General features: G+C 37.4%; 1 protein-coding gene across 3 annotated transcripts in view; it reads right to left on the bottom strand.

The window, feature by feature from the left end:
- Window positions 1-19,833, bottom strand: part of LOC131682856 (FAD synthase-like) — a 350,246-nt gene that overhangs the window by 66,754 nt on the left and 263,659 nt on the right. The window contains exons 5-6 of one of the 3 annotated variants that reach the window (XR_009304190.1): window positions 16,934-17,283; window positions 14,460-16,877 (exon numbers count right to left, since the gene is read on the bottom strand). The exons of 1 other annotated variant lie outside the window; for it this stretch is intronic. The gene's annotated coding sequence lies outside the window, so the exon portion shown is untranslated. Of the gene's footprint in view, window positions 1-14,459; window positions 16,878-16,933; window positions 17,284-19,833 lie in introns of those variants that run through there. One more of the 3 variants, XR_009304194.1, reaches the window with a different exon arrangement.

Raw genomic sequence — 19,833 nt, 5'->3', positions numbered from 1 at the left:
GGAATTTGAAACATATTTAATCCTCTTGTATTGTTGGACATACAAAACGGCGATGAACACGGTATGGATTTTAGTTGCATTTCTCGCTCACTTGTTTATGTACTATCTCACATTTACAGTTAAATGGCCACATTCCTTCCACAGCTCCGACAGGTGTGGTTTCTGGCCTATGTAGAGCACTATCGCTGGATCCGGATCGCAAGATGAAACAAAATAGTTCGAAGGGAGAAAAGGGATCTGCTGGTTTGCCGCTAAAGAAGGATCGTTCATTACCCATTCGGAACCGACGTCCATATTGTAATAAAGAGTGCGGACAACTACCTGATGACGACGCACATTCGATGGCACACAAGTAGGTTGTTTTACTTATTTTCTTTTCTGTAAATTCCAATTATATACTGTTTAATGTTACAGGTGAAAAGCCCTTCAAATGTGACCCCACTGTTCGGAAACATTCACTCAATCGATAACACTGAAGATACACGTCAGGTTGCACACCCGGGAAAACTCCGTACGTGTGCGAATACTGCGACCGAGGGTTCACTCAATACTACAATCTGACGGTCTGACCTGAGAACCCAACACAACCAGATAAAGGTATAGGACGCGAAGTCGACGTGCTGCCCGAGCACAAATGTGGAGTATGTAGCAAGGTCTACCGATCGGCGAAAAGTCCGGCTGCACGAGAAGGTGCATGGCACTGGGAAACTGTTCGATTGTCGCGATTGTGGTAAAAAGTATAACACATATGTGTCCAAATGCAAGGCTTCTAATACTCGTGTAAAATCTACAGCCAAACATTCAAGCATCAGCAAAGCGGGGTGTACCACATGAGCAACAAAACCAAACATAAACGGTTCGACAGAGGTTTTGAGAGATCTGAAGACGGACGAAGGAGAGGCGATTTGCCGAAGCTAAAAAAACGTTCTCGTTCCCAAATTGTAAAAGCTACCAAGCACAACAGCGGGCAACTTGAGCAATTTGTCCTGAGTATGTTTTTGGCAAGTGGTGAGGATAGTGTACCCGTTTATTGGGTAGTATTTGGCGCACCAACATTAGTAGCGTAAATATCCAGCGCCAGACGCAGGTTTCGTTTGATGGATTCGATGGAATCGACAGACTCTTCATCATCTCGACTTCTATGAGCTCATTCAGTACTTTATGATAAAATAACAATAGTCAACACAGGCTACGGTCCGACCAGGATGTAGAATTCAACTAGATACATTCGACAATAATACCACGCAAGACTGGCAGTATACTCAACTGCTGTATGCTTTTCAAGAGCAGCTGATTCTTGGTGAACTATCGGAAAGTTCAAATAGTTTACCTTTCCGATTTATTTGAGGCATGATTTTCCTGGAAAGACAAATACCAACAATATCAAAATAGCGCCGATTTTTTTTTAACGTGGCGAATGAATTATTTAAAGTCACGTAAATAAAACAATCAATCAATCAGCCGAATTTCAAACCTTAACTTTTTTTCGTTTTGACAACAAATTCTGTCAAAACAAATCAGATTCGCGTACGGCGTATTTTGCTATCCTGAATGAGCAAAGCACGTTTGTCAAACTTCTCCATCAACAAGTTTGACAAATTTCTCCATTAACAAGTTTGACAAACTTCTCCATCAACGCGTTTGACAAACTTCTCCATCGACAAGTTTGACAAACTGCAGCGTTACGCTGTTTGAAGTTTTGACAAACTGGTCAGTACACTGTTTGACAAATAGACAAATAATCGCTTTGACAAACACGAATTAAAAATTTGGCACACTGTGTTTGATCAAATATTTGAAGAGTCAGTACACAGCAGTTCAAATTTATTTCACGAAAGATGTAAAATATTTGACGTTATTACAAACAGTGTACTGGTAGCTTTAGCCCTACGTTATGCAAAATCGCGATATTATGACAGATGGGCTAAGCGCGGCGTATCATGGAGCGCGGTCGTTCCTTTCAATCGGGAAAGGCCGCGTGGAATTTTGGGGAAATGCGCTAATAATTAGGATGCAATTAATGTTTTATGCTTATAAAAGTTATTCATCTTTGTATGCAAAACCCTTCGTTCATAATTTAGGAAATATTTCTGAACAAATCAATCGTGCGAATGCTCTGTGCACGACTGCATTTTCACTGAGTACATTTCAAAATAAATGCCGTAGTTTCGTCAGTTTTCACTATTTTCAGATACATGTTTAACAAACATATGACTACACTATGACTGTACTAGGGTGGCACAAATTTTCATATTCAGTGAAACCGATCTAGAACTACGATCACCATTAACTAAATGCAAAATTTTGATTTGATATGCTGCATTATATTTTGGCACAAATGGTTTAAAGTTTGTAAATGATTTAACATGGATAAACAATCGACAATATTTAAATTCGTGTTGACGGTTTCCTATATGTTCTAAAAAAATGTACAATGCTAACTCCGGCAGATACTAGTACAGTGTACAACTTTTCCAAGAAAAGTAATAGGCTACGACTTCTGGTTCAAAAGTTATTCTGTATACCAACAGTGTCAATATCGTTCAAGAAAATTGAATTTATCTGAATACCCTGGCTGATATTGCAATCAAGTTAACCAACCTCTCATTATAAAATTATTGTTATGACAGAGGAACAACATCTCATAGTAATTTTCTGGCTAATAAAATTTTAAATAGTTTAACCTGTAGGAGAAGTATGATTAAAACCGACACCAAAAGCTTTAGATACCTTTTTTCTGAGTTGTCACAAAACCAATAAAATTATATTTTTTGTGTAGAATACTTGTTTGGAAGGTTCTTGGCAAGATCTATTTTTGTGAGGTCCTCAAAAAATTAATTTAATAAAAAATAATTTTCGCTACACTTTATCATTCAAAATGTAATATGTACGTGTGTTCAAAGTGAAAGTAAGTGTGATGTATAAATAAGTATATGTGATACAAATATGTGCATATTGTAGCTTCATCACGTAGTAAAAGAAAGAGAGTGCAAAAGTTTAGTGTTATAAGCAAGAGTATTTCATCCTATATGATTTTTTCATGGTATGGATGTTTTCAAATAATCCTTCCGAACATCATTGCAACCTTCACAAGATATTTTGGCTGAAAGTTGAATGAATAGCGCGCAAGTCTCAGGCAGAATGACAGATAATATTTCGTGCCGTGCCGTTGGATTTTTGTCCAACTAAAAACATATGAACTTTAAAATCTCATATCAAATTTCCTTTGACAATCTATTTAATAATCTTTTACACTACTAACGTCTTCTTTGGAGAGTTTTTGACATTTGTCAGTTGGTCCAACTAGCGAATCAAATTCGTTAGTTGGACATAAGCTGTGGCCCAACCAGTGAACCACGACTGTATATTCCTCATTCATGACTATAATACAACCCGTGCAAAAACGGCTTTCGTTGATAATGGTTTGCCTCAAGGCGAGATGGATGTCGCAATAAAATCACCTCCCCGACTGAAAATGAACCCACCCTCCGCAACCGGGCCATTTGTAAACTTTCCCAGACCGAAGACAAGAAATGTTTGAATCTATTGCAGATTTTTCGAGTTCTGATGAAGCAATATTCGGCGGTGATAGAAACATCAATAATTAGCCCTGATAAGCTTCTGGTGGAGGAAAATAATTTGAAGCACGCAAATTATATTGCTGGCTACGGGCCTTTTGCAAAGGAGTATAGTGTATATGTACCATCTAATCGGGTTGAATGTGACGCGGTCGTACCCGTGTTAGCTGTTTTACCCCTTTATAAGATAATGTCAACTATATTGTCACCTTTTCTTTTTCTGCATGGACAATACAATTAACTCGATTTTGAATAAAGTGGAGGTAAAAACAGTGAATCTAGCAATAACAAAAATGGTTACATAGAAACAGGCATAACGGTAGCTAGCTTAAGCTTTCGTTTGGATTTCTTCCTATACTATCCTTAAGAAATAGAGTTTCATAAAATGTGTTTACCGGGCGGTGGCAACTATATTGCCACCTTCTTCAAAACAGTTTTTATTGCGAAATAAATGTAGATTCTAAACTAAGTGAAAGAACCGTGTTTCCATTAATATAACATTCATTATTAGCCCCAAACTCTCGGCCTTATCAAGGGTTAAGGACCCCATGCTTCAGTCAGGGAAGATACAGAATGTTTGCATTCAACATTAGTGGTAGCTGACGGAAATACGTCATACGTCAACTTAGACTCTTATCGGGTGACCTTCGCCGGTTTTGCTCTACCTAACTACCTCTACACCTGTTCGCCTTTTTGTGCCACGGGTAATGAAATGCAAAAATTGTAAACAATCAGGACACACAGCCTCCCATTGTAGCAATAAGGCTCGTTGTGGGAAATGCGATGAGAATCATGTGGATGACTCCTGGGAAAGGGGTGTCGTAAAGTATCTTTACAGTGGAGGAAATCAACATAATCTCCCGACATGATGATACAGTGCGAAAGAAACTCTAAGGGATATTTCGCAGAAATGCTGCTTTAAATAGCTAAGCCACAAGTCTCTACAAAAATCTATACTGGCTTGTCTACTGACGATGGTGACTCTGATCAACACCAGGAGGGAACATCTTCTGCTGCGTCTAGAAGCAATAGAAAAAGGAGGAACTTTTCCTCTCCTAAGATTCGTTGTAATGTTCAGAAGGTGTCTTTTCAATGTCCTCCAAAAATAACAGTACTTACTGGTGCAAAACCGAAGCAAACAGCTCCTGGTCTCCGAAACCTGAGCTCAGAAAAGAAGTTCCCAGCACTGTGGACCGTATTGTTACAGAACACCCTCTTAAAAGCATCCTGGTAAGCTTTCTCACTGCAATAAAAACATTCTTAATGCAGTTGACTGCAAAATAGCCCCTCCTTTCAGCGATTGTATCCTTCGATAGCTAATTTGAACGAGGTCACAGATTTGATCACTGTTTAACAGTAGCATTGCAAAAACATTATACCGAAACTTGATCCTTTTTAGGGTTGCCACCCCTCCTGGTTTGGCCCGGAGACTCCGGTTTTCGGAAGCGAGCTTCGGGTTTTACATCAATTTCTCCGGGTTTGCTGGGAAGAAGCATAATTTAATTTTTTTTTTTTTGAGTTACGCTTTACACTTTTTTTGGAAAATATTTAAGAAGTCTACGTTTACTATTACTCTGGTTCAGATTTATTTTGCCCGGGTAATCCTTCATTTCAAGGTGGCGAAGATGAGTTCACCAAATATCGCTGATTTCTTCCACAAAGCAATGAAAATGAAAAACAAATACAAATCAAGGAAAGTAATATTTCGCTATATGCTACAATTGAAATGTTGCATCCCACTAAGTCGTTCAAAATAATCTGAAAAAGTTATTTTGCAGCAATTTTACCAAATCACTTCACTGTTGGTGGTGCTTATAACCAGCTGCACCACGGTATGACAGATATTTGTTCTAATCCAACTGACTAGGTCAACATCAGTCGAGTTCTTCCGGTGTTGTTGCCACTCCTTCGGCGACCTTTAAATGTTGGTAAGGTAGGTGAGTTTTGTCCCTTAGTTGCGACCTCTGGTGATGAATAACCTACACCACATAGTGCTTTCCATGTAATGCCGCAGCCCTGCTATAGTTAGTTATGGAGAAGAGCAATGCTCGTTCGACTTATCCTCCACAGCGAGAGTAGCTGGTGCTTTTATATTCCTGGCACTTAGTTGGGGAAGTAAAATACCACCACCATATTAAACAGACAAAACCGTTCTCAAACGTGAAAAATTTACAGCTTTATTTTAACGTAGAAATAAAGGGCTATTAAAGTGGTCTAAAATGCCGAGCAATCGCTTTGATTTCAATTTCTGTCTTGTTCCACTCAAAATCCACCCCCCCCCCCCCTCCCGGCGGCGGTCAGTGAAAATTTCCGGGTCAAAGTCTATCCAGATGTGGCAACCCTAATCCTTTTAAAATTTATTATGCGAAACATGACTTACTTCAGAAATAGATTTTAATCTTATTTGCTTGGATCCTGAACACTCTTACGGAAGAGTACTTTTGGGGATCAAAAAGTGCTATTTTTTCAATAGAATTAACCTTTCCTCGACAGCAGGCATTGAAGATCTTGCGACATTGCAGAACTCTTTCCCGCACTGACGTTAGTTTTAGTTGATTTTAACTCCCACGGCATAGCATGGGATTGCTTTCATGATAATGATAATCGAAATCTACCTCACTCCAAAAACTTTGTGATAACTTCAAGATGACCATTTTGAACACCGGTGAAATGACATGGATCCCTGCTCCCTCAGCGCGCCCAAGCTCTTTAGACTTGTCCCTCTGCTCGACTCGGTTAGATTGCATGTGGAAGGTAATTCCTGATCGACACGGCAGCGATCCTCTGCCAATCTTAATCACTATTGCTAACGGCTTAAGGCCAACGAGTACAATCAATATTTCGTATGACCTCAAACGAAATAGTGATTGGAAGATCTAAGCATCCTCGGCATCCGGTAAACTCGAGTCCATGCAAGACCTTCCTCCGGAGGAAGAGTACGGCTTCTTGGTTGGCTTTATTCTCGATACCGCTATTCAAGCTCAGAAAACGTGTACCAAACGCGAACTCTCGTGGAAGGTCTCCCAACCCGTGATGGGACAAAAAGTGTTGAAACGTGTACGCGAAGAAGGCCACCGGCGTACAAGATCAACCGGAATGGCGGGTTACCTGAGCCAATGAAAATTTTTATGAAAGCCAACAAACGCTTACTGTCGTTGGTTCGATGACGGATTAATGAGAGAAACCGAACCTGAAACAGTACTAACGAGAGAGTAGAATATTCAAACCGTAGGATATTCGATTTCGCCAAGGTTTGTACGGATTCCGCCCCGGCACAGAAGATCTACCGCGTCGCTTCCCCCCGCGGACGATAATGTAACAATGAAGCCCCAGGACCAGACAGAATCAAATTTTACTTGTTAGAGAATCTGCCAAGAGACGTTTGTTGAATTAATTTAATATGTTTCTTAAGAGTAACCTTATCCCTCATGGCTGGAGGCAAGTGAAGGTCCACGCCATCCAAAAAAAAACAAGAAAAACAGCCTCCGATCACAACTCGTATGGACGGATTGAAATGCTCTCTTCTATTCGGAAGTTGTTCGAGAAAATGGTCCTATTCTGTCTCGACAATTGGGTCGAAGCAAATAACTTACTGTCAGATACACAATTTAGCTTTCGCAAAGGCAAAGAGACGAACGATTGCCTTGCGTTGCTCTCAACAGGAATTCAAAGGGCATATACTAACAAAGAGCAGATGGCATCAGTTTTCTTACTGACCTACTGTATTTTTCGCAAAGTTATTTGTCGACATCACGAATTAGCTACGTGGGCCTTCCCCAGGGCCTCTTCTCTACAATTTTTAAGTGAATGACATTGACAAATGTCTTGTCAATTCCGTCACGCTAGGGCAGCTTGCAGATGGCGGTGTGGTCGAATTTCAAGGACTATTGCAAGATGTCTTGGACAATTTGCCTAATTGGGCCCTCCAGCTGGGTATCGAATTCTCCAAGGAGAAAACTGAGCCAATCGCACAAACATGCGCCGAGCATTGTTCCACCAGATCTCCACTATTAAATTACTTTCAGGCCCGAGTAAGGTCATCCAATGTCCCAATGCGGGATGTACTGGCAAAACGCGATCTCCTCTATATGTCCCTCGTATGTACCTTCCTAAAAACCATCAATATATAGATTTATCAGCCCCTTTTATTTTTATAATCATTCTCAGAAGTGTCCTCTTCCACATATATCGTACATCCTTGATGGTTTGAGGTAAGTGACACGAAACATCTCTGTCGAACATGTTAACAAATTGCAGCGGGATTTGCAGCACAAACATCACACGCGCAACTCGATATGTTGCCGGTCGTCATCTGACGAAAACCGCCCGAGTCTGTAATCGATGCCGTTGATCTCCCGTTAACTTGAACATCTGTCTCTAATACCTAGGAATTATTCCCCCCTCTCCATCTGATTTTTTTAGAATTTATAATAAAAGCAACGTTCGATTTTTAAAATAACAATATGAAATTATTTAGCTCATGCACTAAAAAATCAAGAAGTTTTCACCTTCATCATTAAGGGGTTATATACAAAGTTGGAACTCAAAAAATCGAATAAAATTTTTTGAATATTCTGAAAGTACACACCAAATATCTGTGCGAAATTTTATCCAGGTCGGAGAACTAAATTTCAAACTATAGCCGGTTCGCAGCGCGCTGGTTCTTTCGCGAATGAAGTGAACACAAAAAATTAAACGCAATTATCTCGGAACTAAGTTTCTTGAAAAGTACCGTTGCGGTGAACGTGATATCGCAAAAACTACTCATCCGATTTTCATATTTTTTTTGAATGGTTTGTATTTACACTTGTACTTGAACGGTTGCTTTTTTATTTTTACCATTTTTTTGTTAACCATTTTTGTTAACGACCTATTGAGTCAATTTGTCAACAGTTGTTACGGCATTTAATTAGCAAGGGACTGGAAGGTGAAGTATATTTTTCAATATTTAGAGCCATAGTACTCAAGGGACAGCAAGGAGTTGAAGGGAGAAAGTTTAGAAAAGCGTGGAAGGATCATATATGTAAGCTTAGAGCTCACCGGCGACTTAACCTTTTGTCTGCTACCGTAGGAGTCAGGGTCTTTTGGCATTAGAAATGCAAATCACCTGAGTCTACGGCATGTCCGGACAAGCGTAAAGTAACTTGTTACTTTATGCTGTCGGAACCTTCAACTCCTTGCTCTCCCTTGAGTACTATGGCTCTAAATATTGAAAAATATACTTCACCTTCCAGTCCCTTGCTAATTAAATGCCGTAACAACTGCTTTTTTATCCAAAAATTATCAATTCTTTGCAATGATTTTTTGTTTAAAACTCCATTTTTTTATCAACATATTTTTTTTAAGGAAATTCATTTTTATTGGGAAACCGCTCCGTTCAAGTTTATCACAATACATTTTTCTTAAATTGCAAACCTCTACCAAAAAATACGCTTCGGGGATGGGCCAGAACTCCGCCAATCTTGAATATTTTTTTTAATTCAGCTTGTTTTTTCGAACTTCAAGAGTACTACCACTACTACTTTCGCTTTTTCGAATAAAATTTGCATTAAGGACTTCAAAAAAATCACGAACTTAGCTCACTTTTTCGCCACAACTTTGTATATAACCCCTTCATAAATGTATATTTCAATCCCTAGGGTGGCTCAGCTAGTTGAACAGAGCCTATGTTAAGGGTTAGCATATTATGTACTAGACTACCGCCCCAATACCTCAACAGTAACAGTTCCAGGGGGTTCGTTTAGGGCGTATGTTTAAAAACAGGGCATTGCCATCACCACGTTAAAACACACAAAATTCACATCAGATTTACAAACCATTTTGGAAGTTACTATCACAGGGTGTCTACTATAAAGTAGCCTTGCTTTATTGGTATTATTGAAATATCAGACTTCCATATGAATCTTTTACACCATCTTTCCAACATGATTCTAAATATTTAGAAAGTAAAAAATGGTTCGAGATATAAAAATATTCAATTTGTTTATACTAATTTCCGAATTCTTAAGTTCAATAAAAAATCCAACTTTAATTTTAATTTCTTTCCATATATTGTAAAATTTACGAGTTATCATTATGGTTATTATGGTATATGTACAATTTATTGAATCATAAGCTTAACAAATAACAATTGACACATTTTTTTTGTTGAAGGGTGTGAGAATTTTTTTTCGAAGAAATCGGATACCCTTCATAGCAAAAAGCACCAATTTATTACTTTTCGTTATGTTTGCATTCTCGCCGCTCATTTTCCGGTCCACTTTACGTATAGTGGCTTTATAGTTTTTGTACCCCATCAATGTCGTTGCGCCCCATCCAGGTTGTTGCGCCCTATCCAAGTCGTTACGCCCCAGCTTTAAATTGACGACTAACCAGCAAATATTCTACAACAACAGCACTGGTGATCGGCCCCTAGCTCGGGCATCATGGTGTTACCAGTTTATAAGGGAATTTGCTGTGTGACCGTGCTCTTCAATTCTTAACTCCGGAACCGGAAGTCGGATCAACTCAAATTTATACAGCAGCTTATGGGAGCATTATACCGTTTATTTGAAACTAAGTTTATGTAAATCGGTTTAGCCATCTCTGAGAAAATTGAGTTAAATTATTTGACACACACATATATACACATACGCAGACATTTTGCTATCTCAAACTGAATCGAATGGTATAAGAGACTCGGCCCTGCTGGCCTCGTTTAATAGGTCTAAATTCCGACCGATTGCATAACCTTTCTATATAAGAAAAGCAAAAAGGTGCGAAATCAGCAAAGTTCCAAAAAGTCTATTTTTCTCAAAAACATTTTTTTCGGTGTAACATAAAATCTCGACGTTTCATGAATTTTAAGGACATTAAAGGAAATACGAATTAAAATAAAAATGCAAAATACAAAAATGTAAAAATTCAAAAATACAACAACGCAGAAAACTAAAACACAAAAATGCAAAAAATACAAAAATACATAAATACAAAAATACAGAAATCCAAAAATACTTGAACGCAAAAATACAAAAATTCTCAATACAAAAATATACAAATATAAAAATACAGCAATACAAAAATTCAATAATGCAAAAATACAACAATACGAAAATTTGAAAATACAAAAATAGAAAAATATAAAAATGCAAGAATACAAAAATACAAATATACTAATATACAAAAATATAAAAATACCAAAATACAAAAATACAAAAATACGAAAACACAAACATACAAAAATGTAGAAATACAAAAATACAAAATTACAAAAATGCGAGAATACCATAATACAAAATGGTAAAGTACACAAATACAAAAACACAATTATGTGTTATTTATTACAAAAATATAAAAGATACGAAAATGCAAAAGTCCAAGAAAACAAAAAAATTAGAAATACAAAAATACAAATTGATAAAAAGTACAAAAATTCAAGAGATAAAAATTTAGAAAAAGCAAAATTTTCAAAAAAAAACAAAAATTCAAAAATTTATAATTTATAAATTCAAAAATTTATAATTATACAATTTTTGTATTCTTGGATTTTTTTACTTTTCAATTTTTTAATATTTAAACTTAAAAATTTTTAAATTCATAAATTTTTTATTTTTTGATCCTCAAATTCTTTTCAATTTTGATTTTTCCTAACTTTTAAATCTTTGTTTTTGAAATTACCTTTAAATTCGAAAATTTCAAAAAAATTAAGTTTCGAAATTTTAAACATTAAAAGCTTTTAATTTCTAAACTTTTAAATTAAAAAAAAATAGTTTCAAAAGTTTGAATAGTTAAATTTTTACATTCCAAGATTTTAAAATTTTTGGATTCCCAAATTTTTGAATTCCTAAGTTTTTAAATTTCTAAACCTGTAAATTTTTCCAATCCTCAAATTTTCGCATTTCTAAATTTTTAGGTTTTCAAATAATAAATTTTCAAATCTCAAAATTTTTGAATCGGTAAATTTTTAGATTCACATATTTTTAAATTTATGAAACTTAATATTTCCAAATTTTTAAATTTATTGATTTTAAAATTTCCAAATTTTTAGATTCTTAAATTTTTTGCCGAGTTTCTATGTACGCATTTGAGTAGAATACGTGAGTATGGAATTTAAGGAAGTCGCTATAATTGGGATTGGTTCTGATAGTCATTTGCATAAGTACCTGGCAATGAGTATGTATTAGGTTTGGATTCTCCTTAATTATGTGATGCTACTTAACACTTACAAATACTTCATCACATGTGTGACAAATCTTCTTATCGTTTGATTTGCCTTGAAGCGGAGAGAACTATGCAATATTAGGAAGCTTTTCCTCCTGACAATTCTGATAAACTATTTCACAATTGTACATGAAACCCTTCACCTTGACTAGGACAGTTGCAGTACACGAAAATTGCTCCGGAGCAAAACATACTTACTCCTTTTTACTCCGGTTTACTAGCAGAAGAAGAAAAAAGAGAAAAGTAATTGTCTAGTTTAGTGACTCTAGTGATAGAGGTCCATTTTCAATGAGGTTTTTTTTGCCAATAGGGTGTATTTTAGCCTGTATAAACCGAATCCGAGAGCGGAAATGTGAAATTTTTAACCAATGTTCAATAAACTGAAAAGAATAAGTTGTGATTTATAACACTCATAACACTAACAGTGCTTAAACAAGTGAGCTTATACAGTGGAGCTAGTGTGATGTGGCTTGGTCGCATACCCGAGGCGAAGGATCCGAAGAGGCGCAAAGCCACTGAGAATCCGCCGGACGAGGAATTGATTAACCCGTTGCTGGATTTGCAAGCAAACCTGTGATCTTCTCGTTTGACAGGTTTACTCAAACATAGGGGCTATAGTTAGTTGAAAGCTCGTACTTCAGAAAGTGATGTGGCATAGCCACATTAGTCAGTATTCGGTTGACTAATGTGGCTACCCCACATCGTATTCTGGTGTATTGTCAGACTTCGCTGCCGCTCAGTCGGCTTTAAACTACCTATAACCCTTATGTTTAAGTAAACCGGACAAACGAGATGATCACAGGTTTGCTTGCAAATTCCAGCAACGGGTTAATCAATTTCTCATTCGGCGGATCCTCAGCGGCTTTGCGCCGCTTCGGATCCTTCGCCTCGGGTATGCGGCCAGGCCGCATCACACTAGCTCCGCTGTGTAAGCTCATTTGTTAAAGAACTGCTATTGTTAAGACTGTTATTAAGCACAACTTATTTCTTCAGTTTATTTAACTACGGTTGAAAATTTCACATTTACGCTCTCGGATTCGGTTTATTTAGATTGAAATACATTCTTTTGGCAAAAAACCTCATTAAAATTGGACATCTTTCACTTTCTAAACTAGATAATTCTCGAGTACTTTTTCAAATGGACGTAAGTAACATTGAGAGCCTCTCTTTGTTTACTTTCTCTTTCGTTTATTACGACGTCATTACAACACTTTGTACTAATTTTCCAGTACATATCGAAAGCCGACGGTTTTTACTACAATATTATGCAAAGAGTAGAGTAGTAAATGTTGAAATGGCCGAGTAATGAACAGAAAAGAAACACCTCAAAGAGAATCTCTCATTGTTACTTACGTCCATTTGAAAAAGTACTCGAGAATTATCAAGAGAAAGAAGAGACTACAGGAACGATTTTCTCATTGTTTCCTCCGGAGTACTTCAAGTTTCTCTTGGCATTGGAACAAACCTAACACTTTCTACGCAATATTACTCACCGGACAAAAAGGCGTGAAACGAGAAATTTCCACAATACATCGTGCAGCACCTCCAGCGAGGGTTGCTGATGTACGAAGCAGCGCGGTGGAACAGTCACCCTCCGGGTACTAGATCACAAATCCTCAAGGTGAATAATGCAATGAATGCAATAATCAGTGGATACAATTTAGTTTGCAACACTCCGTGAACTAGCAAGTGTTTATCGACTGCTTTTTTCCAACACGCAATCCACAATGAAATTTCTTCGCCGAATCAACATCTGAATAATCTTGGCTCTACTGGCTACTTTACTATCAATATAATACTTCGCTCACCTCTGGAAGAAACAATTATTTTCACGCAGAAGAATTTGACAACGACATCAACATCTATGATCGAATATCACTATTTCGCACAACAGCAACTTTTCTTATTGAAAACACTTTTGATTGCGGAGATTCGGCTCGATCCGTAAATCACTTGCACTAGCAGTATAATCCGCTCCCCCGAGAACGGGAGGAAACACCACCGAAATTCACTGCTGTGCATCTCCAGTAAAATACCGTAAAGTCCCATAACAAAAAATCGAAAAAAAACTATGTCCCGAAAAAACACAAGTCCCGAAAAAATCGCGAAAACGGCTAAGTGTCAGCCGTCGATGAAAAAAATACAAGTCCCAAAAGCGGGCTGCGCTATTACGATGTTCGCCCGCCGTTTACTAGCCATGGCGGACGAAATCAAAATTTCATTAGCCATCATGCCTCAGCAGAAAGTGGGTAGACTTAAATGCAACCCGGTCAAAAAAAGCGGACGAACATGGTCAGGCGATTTAAACAGTTTGACGCAGCCTCCTGCCAAGGACGACGTCTCTGTACAGCCAGCATCACTGCCATGAAAGGCAAAACATCGATTTTGAACCGAATGATTAGAAGCTGTATGTTACAAAATGTCGATTTTCTGAATGATATGATATTAAATCATCCCACAAGATGCAAAATGTCGTGTGGAATGCTTGAATATCGAGCATAGTGCCGAACATAATTCTTTGTTTGGGGCTTTATAGCTATAACGCCCCATATATGTCGGTCGCTGTCAAGCTCCATATGATGGTATAGGGTTGCCAGGCGGCTGGTTTGACGTTTAACTCAACTCGCCTGTGCTAATTGCCCCTACACTGTACCAAAAACGAAGAGCAAATTCATATGATATTGTTTATGACCCAGCCCTTTAACATTTGACAGTTGTGTTTTGGATGGCTGCCATTTGATTTTGGTTGCAAACTACATTTCGTTCATGTATGCAAGTATCAAATAATAGTCATACAGAAGTTATATGCAAAAGTTTTGAATTTCAAAATAGCTACTGTACAGGATTGAAATGCGATAATTAATTTTTCAACATCTAAGATGTCGAATTTTAACAGATATTCTCTTATTTACTGTATATATCAAATAGGGGAATCAAATTACTTCCATTATTTCTTAGTATGCGAGTCATCACAAAATTGAATGAAAGATGCTCGAAGAACAAGATGATATTTTATTGGTTTTTGAATGGACCGTCAGTTCAAATCAAGGAATGTGTTATCTATATTTAGTTCATATATAAAACAGTTCGCTTTTATTTTATTCACGGAATTTAAATCTATGTTTAATTTAGCCTGTCATGCGGCACATTGAAATATTATTACCACGATCTATGTACTTAGTCCTATCTATATCTAAACCTTTAATATCACACAAATTCTACCCTAAATTTTTAATATAACCTAACTGCCTATAGGAGTGACTTTTTATGATTTTTTTATGGATGTCAATATTTTTGAATGCATGGTGAAATACAATATGTTGGTTATGTAGTGCATTATATAAAGAGTTAAGTGCCATTTACACGATTTGTCAGTCTTTCTTCGTACTGCACGTCAACGAAAGGTATAAATTAATTACCTATAGAACTTTTTTTAAAAGGGCTAATAAGCATGCTGTCAAATCTCACTCTGAGGGGAAATTCCACACAAACCATTACTTGCCGATCATTAGTAACAGCAGTAGACGAAAGAGAAAACTTTTCTCTTTCATAAATTGTGGACATCCGTTCTCGATGAGCTACGGTTTATTCGCAATTGTCTCTTAAAGTAAATTTTGACAGTATGCTTATAGGCCGTTTAGAAAAACACGCGTGCTCATGATGACATCATAAACGAGCTTGTTTACTAGGTGTTGGAAAGTAAAAGTTTCAAGTTTTTGAAGTGTGCTATAATCAAAAATCCCCATGTTGACGTAAAAAAGCTCTCTAAACTATCAAAAAATAAGGTTAAAGTTTCATGCAATACTCAATGGAAACGTTCACACACAATGACACAACGGCACGAAACGTTTTAACGTACGGTACGTGTGAATGTGCGCATAAGACATGCATTCAACTTATCCTGGCGAAACGGTGACGTGACTTTGATGTTGTGTTCCGTTGATGGAAACTGACGAATCGTGTAAATCGTACTTTAAGGAGAAACGTATACAAGTGATAAAATTATTAATAAAAAGATACATGGTATACACATTTAAACACATTTGTAGAGAAAAGAGCTTATAACTACTAGAGGACGCATGTCACTGCTACCAGATTCTGAAACCGATTGAGTCGGAATCGGTTGTTGCATAATCCATACTGACTCCATTCAGAATTCCGAACCGTTTCCGGAATGGGTTTAACTGGGTACAGGTCGCATGTCGCTGCTAACACTGAAAATTTATCATCTCGCTCTCACATATGCTAGGCACATTAGTACTTCCACCACCAGAACTTGTAGCGGAGTTGTTTAAGGCTGATCGAAATGTACAATTAAACTGCATTACCGGGTTGTAGTCATTTTAGTAGTTAGGCTCACAAACAAAGAATCCGGTGGTGAGCGTTAGCTAGAAAATATTCTCACTATAGATGATTTTGAATCACATATAGTTGGAAAGCTGGGAATATTTTTGGCCTGAGGAAAATTGCTTGTGCCACACAATTGGACTAACAAGCGATAGGATTATCAATATTTCGTTAGCATTACATTTTTCTAAAAGTTTAACGATATTGAAGACGTATTGAAGATTTTGTCCTTTGCTGTTTTACCCATCAATTTCTTCCTAATTATCAAGGTCACATCGATGTCGGTTGATGGTATTTTATCAGATTTTACTGCAGCTTTGTACAGTTCTTTCAATTTAAATTCCAATAACAATAACTCTATGCTGCGATTAGAAAAAAGGCAAGTGCATTTGATTTCTGACAGCAGGAAATATTTTCCGTCGAGGAAGCGTTTTCTTCAAATAAACCTCTCCGATTAATGTGATCTCCACCGGATTCAGTTATCATTTCAGAGATGCTTTTATTTCGTCGTACTCGTAGTTTTCTTTTCCCGTTGTCGCCTTCTTTCGCCTTTAAAGTACGTTCTACCAAGGTCTCGCAAAGTTGCACCAGATAACCGGAACAATGACAGTGTACTTCTTGAAAGGCATCGGCCAAGCATCTCTTTGGCCACAATCGAACACTTGAGCGATGGCGATTTATGATAGTACATATTCGACGAGGTTGACGGTTATTGAAACGCCTATGATAGTATATATCTTCAATGCGAGTTTTCTGTGAAGTGTTATTAAAATTAGTTAATGAATAAAGCTATTTTTAATACTACACACCCAGCCTGTATGGATACCGACTCGCAGAATCTGAGCGGTGGCGATTTTGCTCTTTCCGTAACAGCGTTACCCAGCGCATCAATGGCATGGTCTAGAAACTTGTTACCGATCAGAATATCGACGATGGCATGAGCAAATATCTCTTTTTTAAAGCCAACTTTGATACCGGAAGAGAATTGCTCCATTTTCTTGGGTTTTCTTCATTTCATGCACACGAAAGATACCGTCACAAATACTAAAAAAATCCGGCTTCCAACAAATCAGCCTACGGTGCTTAGTTCAGGATTGTGATTCCGATTTTGAATCGCAACATGGAGCTTGTGGGTAGCAATCTGAGAGACTTCGACGACCTGCAAATACGGAAAATACAAACCTCAACCAATTTCACTTTCCATCATCTGATATGCCTCATAACTAACACAAAATGCATAGAAATGCTGAGTTTAATTAATTTTATTACAGGAACGATTTTCTCTGGAGTACTTCCAGTTTCTCCAGGTACTGGAACAAACCTAATATAAACAATATTTTGCTGAAGTTACCCGACGCACCAACGAACGAAAATAGTGTTTACATTACACTTCCAGTGTTGCGGATTTAATTGTTCGTTGCTTTGATTTTCAAAGTTCGTATTGTAATTGTAAATGCAATTGATACTGAAACAAATGGAAGCTTTTCATGTTAAAGATATTTTTCTTTTTCGAATCACATTAATGATTTTGTATATCCTTTCAAAAGAAAAGTTAAAAACTTTTGAAGGTGCAATATTATTTTTTGTATGCAGTGCAGATCATGGCAATCCCTCATGGGTTCAAACTCCCCACAGCCCTTCAGAAAGACTATAAATATAGTTCGTGTCATATTGCACAGTAATTAATACCAGAATACCGGACTATGGTGATGATGTTTTTATGGGTTCAACCGGTTCAACTCATTTCAAACACCATGAGCTTGGGGTATTATTGACTTTTCGTTTGCTCGGGACATCGTTCGCATGTGTCACAACATCCTGAAATTTATTTAATTCTCTTTCGTGATCTAGTGTATCCAATAAGGAAATCAGACCAATATGCACACAGGATTGGCCATTATCCAGAGCCGTAAGCGGAAGACAGTCGAGCATGCCCGTGAAAAATTTCCAGATTTGGCATACCTTTTAACCCTCCGGAAGTCGCGCTTATGGCCCACTGAACGAGCAGCCGCTGGTGCACTAAGACGATATCGCTAGAGCTGCGTGCACTAGCGCGACAGGCAGAAGGTTAACTAAATTTCTAACTAGCAGGACCGCGATCCTCTTACGATTCAGAGCCTTTATGATCGGTAATAGTAGGTAATCGTCATTAGTTCGACCGAGCAATAATTCCGACTAATGTCCAATTAACAGATAGTTAGTGTTCGGTGCCCTTCCACCTATTCTAAAATAATTCATCTGATCGTAAAACTGGTCGTACTCAAACTGTTGCCGAAGTTTTATCTCTTGTACATTTGACTACTTAGACAGTATTTCCTTTACCTTGTTACATTTGAGCTTCGGTCAGCTGTTTGCTCTTTTGTAGTTCCAAGGAAGCTGCTGATGATATCGTACATGCCCAACTGGATCTTTGAATCAAGACGCTTGTATCCTTCCATAGCACCGGTTTAGATTTTTATTTTGGGAACGCTACAGTGGAACAAGCGACGATATTTGCAAAACTTTTTCGCAAACGCATGCGGTTTTTGCGACTGCACTGTTACCATAGAAAAGAAAACAAAATATAGTAAAGCTTCTCTCATGATCGCATGAAGCGCTTCAAACGATTGTCATTTGATTCAGTCCTAACACTGAAAACAGATGAAACACGAATGATGGAACAGTGTAAATTGTGATGATAATCATATATGCCATCGCTTACTTTATTCGAGTGCAAGTGATTCATTTGGTGTTGTGCTCATCATGTGAAAATCATAAACCAGCTCATTGCAATACAGACATGAAGTCATTCGATTTTGAACTCATTCTTTTTTCGGATGATTGCCATTCGAAATCATCAACATCGAGTTTTCAGATAGTTCGTATTACAAATCATTCGCTATATTGCAACAATTTTTGTTCAGTGTAGGAACAAATCTAGGCTGGGTTTTCAAAAGGTCCTAAGCGACAAAAGTAAACAAACTGAGTTATTCACACCATACCACTCCTATCTAACCTTACTATCGTAACACACGAACCGGATTCTCAAAATAAAACTTTTAGCCAAATTTTAAAATAAATTATAAAACGGCGTACACGTTTTATCCACCACATATTTCTAAATAACATATACGTCCTTTTGATTTCCCACGGTCGTATATACATTTATTTTAGAATCGCAAGAATGTAAAGATACGCGCGTAGCAAAAAGTCGTAAGTGACATTTAATAAATTATTATTGCAACGTCACATACGCTTATAATAAAAGGACCGATATCCGACTTTTTCAAAATTATTTTTTAGTTTCATATACGCTCTTTAAAAATGAATTGCCATTGCATTGCCAGTCCACCAGCATGAAAAAATCAATTGCAATGAACTTTCCCTATCCAATGCTTCTAATACGGACAGAACGACTAGATTTCTCATTCAATGGTGATATTGCTAGTATTCAACGTCATCAACGACCTACGTACAGTATTGCACTATGAAATTCAAATCAGCCAACAGATACTTTTTGTTAGAGAGGAAGCAAATGCTTACAACTATGTTTGGAAACGAATGTGCCGGCTTTGGACTCGAACCGCCGCCACCGAAGAAACCGTTTCATCGCATGAACCATGTCGACGCGACTGACTGGCGTAAGGAGAACAACGTCAACAAAAATGATGGAACTTTTTACAAGTTTGGCATTGTACTTAACATCTAATATTTTTATTTATTGTCGTCA

Source organism: Topomyia yanbarensis, chromosome 2, assembly GCF_030247195.1.
Source record: "Topomyia yanbarensis strain Yona2022 chromosome 2, ASM3024719v1, whole genome shotgun sequence".
Classification (NCBI taxonomy): Eukaryota; Metazoa; Arthropoda; class Insecta; order Diptera; family Culicidae; genus Topomyia; species Topomyia yanbarensis.
The sequence above is the reverse complement of the archived record's forward strand: the minus strand, read 5'-3'. Positions and strand labels throughout refer to the sequence as shown.